Source organism: Berghia stephanieae, chromosome 9 (assembly GCF_034508935.2).
Source record: "Berghia stephanieae isolate SIO BIC M18660-M18661 chromosome 9, UCSD_Bste_1.3, whole genome shotgun sequence".
Classification (NCBI taxonomy): domain Eukaryota; kingdom Metazoa; phylum Mollusca; class Gastropoda; order Nudibranchia; family Aeolidiidae; genus Berghia; species Berghia stephanieae.
Genome location: NC_088368.1, coordinates 34,330,117 through 34,335,116, shown reverse-complemented (window position 1 = coordinate 34,335,116; position 5,000 = coordinate 34,330,117). Strand labels below are relative to the sequence as shown.

General features: G+C 38.1%; 1 protein-coding gene across 4 annotated transcripts in view; it reads left to right on the top strand.

Annotated features, from left to right (window-relative positions):
- LOC144980105 (uncharacterized) overlaps positions 1–5,000 on the top strand; it is a 23,937-nt gene that overhangs the window by 173 nt on the left and 18,764 nt on the right. For 2 of the 4 annotated variants that reach the window (XM_078927641.1, XM_078927639.1), the window contains exon 1: positions 1–87. This exon is cut by the window's left edge. The gene's annotated coding sequence lies outside the window, so the exon portion shown is untranslated. The remainder of the gene's footprint in view (positions 88–5,000) is intronic. The other 2 variants (XM_078927642.1, XM_078927640.1) reach the window with 1 other exon arrangement.

Sequence of the window (5,000 nt, the reverse complement as noted above, 5' to 3'; positions counted from 1 at the left end):
TGTTCTTTATATATTATGTGAGTCAACGTTTGATTTTATTGTAATTCTAAAATTCAGAATGGAATTTCTGCTATGTAGCTATTGTCAGTAAGTACCCTGAACATAATTGTGACCCTCCGCCTCGAAACGGTATTAAGTCGGACTTTTCAATTTTGGGTTTTTAGTACCCAATCATAGCTTACTTTATGCTTTAAAAGTTGATACCAAATTTATAAAATTCTGATTATTCATTGCCGAGATCATCATCATCCATCGTGGTTTTTTGCTCTTGAGCACGTTGCCGGTCAGCTGTCTCCACGAATCACGATCCTCTGCGGTGCGCATGGAATCTGTGTTGCTTTTTAAGTCACATTGGCCATTCTTAGGTTATTAAGATAAGTCATTCTTTGTCTTCCTCTAGCTCTCTTTCCTTCGATCATCCAAGATGTTACCAACTTTTCTATTCCGTCTTTTCTCCACACATGTCCCAGAAAGCGTAACTGCCTCTTTCTGATGTTATCGATCCGTATTCTTCCCTTTCTCACCTGACCTTCTCCAACACTTCCTCGTTCGTACACTTGTCTGTCCATGATAACCTCAACATTCTTCTATACACCCACATCTCAAATGCCTCTAACTTCCTCGTACATTCTTTGTCAATAGTCCACGTTTCACAACCGTATAAAAGGGTACTTATTACATATGTTTCTAGTACTTGCATTCTGGTCTTCAAGTTTAGGTTGTCGTTAGACACAACTGGAACACGTTTTTTGCTATTGCTATTCTTTGTTTTATATCTTCTATGTCACGTGCGTCATGGGTACCTAAATATTTAAATTGCTGAGATATGACCGTTTGAAGTAGGGAGAGTGTAAAAACCAAGTTTTGAGAAAATCGACTTTGAAGTGAGTACGGTTTTCACGCACAGTCAAATCAATGGGCAAAGATAACTCCTTAGATACGCCATTGAAAATTTGACGAGAATAGTGAAATTTGGCATGAGCTTAGATTATACATTTAATAATGTACATAAACACATTTTTTGAAAGAATCCAATTATTACTTTTATAGTTATTCATTATTATGTAAGATGTTCTTAAAACAAATAAAACATCCCCAGCAAATAAAAAAAATGCCGACAATTTGATGACATTGCTCACTTTTTCAAGAATTTTTGATATTTAAATAAAGAATGATTGAATTAAGAATTATTAATGTGAAATTTTTGTCTTATTTAATAGAGAAAATACGATTTCAAAATGCCAAAAGTTAAAGAAGGGTTAAAATTTCAAAGTACAGTTTTGAAACCACGTGAAGCCGGGTGGGCAGGGAAAGAATTATCAAGAAAGAGGACGCGAGAGGAAGAGAAAGAATGAGAGAGTAAAAAACACACACACGCACACACACACATACACACATACACACACACAAACACACAAACGTGAGATAGATAGATAGATAGATAGATAGATAGAGCGAGAGAGAGAGAGAGAGAGAGAGAGAGAGAGAGAGAGAGAGAGAGAGAGAGGGGGGGGGGAGAGAGATACTGCTTGTGCATGAAGAGGACGGGAGGGAAATAGAATAAAGATTGAAACCTGTATAAGTGTGTGTGTGTGTGTGTGTGTGTGTGTGTATGTTTGTATGTGTGAAAGAAACAAAAGGGAGAGGGAGAGAGTGAGGTAGACATGAAGAAAGCGATGGAGGGGGAGCAAAGAATTGTAGGGATAGTTTAAGAAAGCATTTTGTTACAAAGTAAGTCACAGGCAATCAACTGGAAACATATTGACCAATGTGATTGCAATTAAAGAAATGGGCTGGTCAAATCATTCATTGCATTGTTTCCATTTTGAGTGAGATGACAGCTTGAGGAGGAGGGGTGGGGCTTATTGTGTAGTGACTTACATGAAAACATGTTATTGAATCTCTCAAGCGTTCACCACATTGTTGATTGTCTAAAAAGACTCCCCCCCCCCTTCTTTCAGCATACAAAGAAAGCAGGACCAAACGAACATCCATCTCTCTCTCTCTCTCTCTCTCTCTCTCTCTCTATCTCTCTCTCTCACTCTCTCTCTGTTTCTCTCTCTCTGTATCTCTGTCTCACTCTCTCTCTCTCACTCTCTGTTTGTATCTCTCTCCTCTTCATCTATCTATCTATCTATCTATCTATCTATCTATCTATCTATCTATCTATCTATCTATCTATCTATCTATCTATCTATCTATCTATCTATCTATCTAGTTATCCATTAATAGGTTTGTCTCTCTGTCTGTTTATCTATCCATTTCATTTTTTAGTTACATGTATTTCCATCGGCAGTTCATTACTTGTTGAAGGCTCTATTTATTATTTTGCTTTTGTACTTAAAATTAAATGTTTATCCTACAGCAATCTCTGTTTGTGTAAGATTAGGCAACTGTTGTCCTATTAAGTATTAGCATGTCCTATAATTTCATGAATAAAAAAAGAGGGACAAAGGAGGACCCTCCCCGTGATCATTAACGAATGCAGCGAGACAATAGACAATAGGGCTGGGTGGGTACCCGGATACCCGCGGGTAATAAAGTTAAACCGGGTACTCGGGTAAAAGGAGCGGGTAACGACTACCCGCTTCAACAAATGGAAACCGAACTGAGAGTGATTATTTTTGGCGGTTTAGATTTCAAATGAAACGCTCAATTAGGAAACAGAGCTGAAATCGAAACTACTCTTAGAATTCCAAGAATTTACGATGGTTTCGATTTCAAAAGAAATGCGCAATACTAGGAACTAGGTCTAGCCTTAGCTTATTCAAGTTGTTATAGTTTACCTCTGTCATACCTAAATCATAAATAATTCATCGTTCACTACCGTTCACTACCTCAGCTGAAGTCAAAAAAATCCGTTGAAAATTAATATTTTTGAACAAAAATTGGAAGTAATACAATTTTGATTTACATATTTAGACTACATTTACATGACATTTTTTCACAAGATTTTCCTCCTTTATTTTTCAATTACATTGATTTTTTTTTGTTTTATTTGTAAACAAACATTTGATTCAATTTTGGAATCAAAATATTAAGACTATATTAGTTCTTATCTTTTAAAGGAATCTCAGGGTTTTTATTTTTTTATTATTTTTTTTTTTTTGGTTTCATTGTTGTTAATTATCCTTGTTTCTTACTTCATTTTCGTTTCATTTGTTTTATAAATAATAAATAAGAAATAATAAAAAAATAAAAAAATAATTTTAGGACAAAAAGTCCCCCTGCCACGGTACCCACGGATATCAGGGTAATCAGACCACTACCCGGGTATTACCCGTGTAATGATTTGGGAGGGTAATCCCAGCACTGCTAGACAAAGAAATAATAGCACGTGGTGTGTATCAAAATGCACAAACACACACATATTATGTAACACACGCATGCTGACGTCATGAAGCATCGCCCAAGCATTATGGCCGCCAGCGCATGTGATGAGCGTTGACCAATCAGAATCTGGCTGATAATAAGGCTGTTAGGGAAAAACCTAGACTTGTTTACAGTTTTTAAAGTTCATTATTGGTTGAACCATGAAATTGTGGAAACAGTCATGCTTTCTCTGAGATAGATACAGACATGCCTTTTGCTGTGATATCTTACATCTTATTGGTGGAGAAAAAAACTCGGTATTACTAAGCCTTGGAAAGGCTGGCTCTCTGAGAGAAAATCAACTCTCGTTTTGAATGTGTCATTGATAGTTGCATTTTTAAACTTGAAATTAATATAACTTACCACCAATGTTTATGTTGAATTATTATGTTTTCATGTAGAAAAATGATTGTAGTTTCTGAAACAACCAAAAACTGAAATTTTATAATTTTGACCATTTCCACTTTAAAACCGGTCTTCTTCGTATTCCAAATAAATAACAACTGACGTCACTATTAGCCTGTACAGACATCACATAATCTTCATCTTTTATTAAGGGAATATTTTGACGGATACACTTTTCAAAAAGATCCACCCAAAAGTAACAGTGGGGGAGTGTACCCGAGACTCAGGGAAGTGTACACTATTGGGGAGTAAACCTAAGTCTATGGTTTTTCGGCGGGTTTTGGCGGGTTTCGTAAAAAAGTAATTGCTTCATTCTCGTCTGGTACCCAACTCCCATAGACCGGCTTCATTTCCCACTGGTATCCATCTTCCATAGTCCCAGGTTCATTTCCACTGATTTCCTCTTCTCACAGTCCCAGGTTCACTCCCAACCGGTGTGCACTTCCCTGAGTCCCGGTTCATTGCCCAATGGTGCCCACTTCCCATAACTTTTGACAATTTCGGTAGGTTTCGAAATAACAGTACATTCTGAGCTCACTGTCCACTGGTATCAGCCTCTCAGAGTCCCGGGTTCAATCCTCATCGGTGTCCAAATCCCAGATTCACTCCCCACTGCTGCCTGCTTCCCATAACTTTGTCGGCTATTGGCGGGTTTCGTAAAAAAGTAATTCCCCCTCCCCCTTGGTATTGCTTTTTTACAAAATCCAGAGTCCCAGGTTCATTCCCCACAAGTGTACACTTCCCTGAATCTCAGGATCACCCCCCACTGTTGCCTACTTCAATAACTTTGTTGGATATTGCAAGGTTTCGTCGGGTTTTGTAAAAAAGTAATTGCTTTTATGTGAAACTCGCTGAAACCCACCGAAAACCATAGTCTCAGGTTCACTCCCCACTGGTGTACACTTCCCTGAGTCTCAGGTTCACTCCCCACTGTTGCCTACTTCCCATAACTTTCTCGGATATTGCCAGGTTTTCGTCGGGTTTTGTAAAAAAGTAATTGCTTTTATATGAAACTCGCTGAAATCTGCCGAAAACCAGAGTCTCAGGTTCACTCCCCACTGGTGTACACTTCCATGAATCTCAGGTTCACTCCCCACGGTTGCCTACTTCCAACAACTTTGTCGGATATTGCCGGGCTTGGTAAAAAAGTAATTGCTTTTATGTGAAACTAGCTGAAACCCGCCGAAAACCATAGTCTCAGGTTCACTCCCTACTGGTGTACA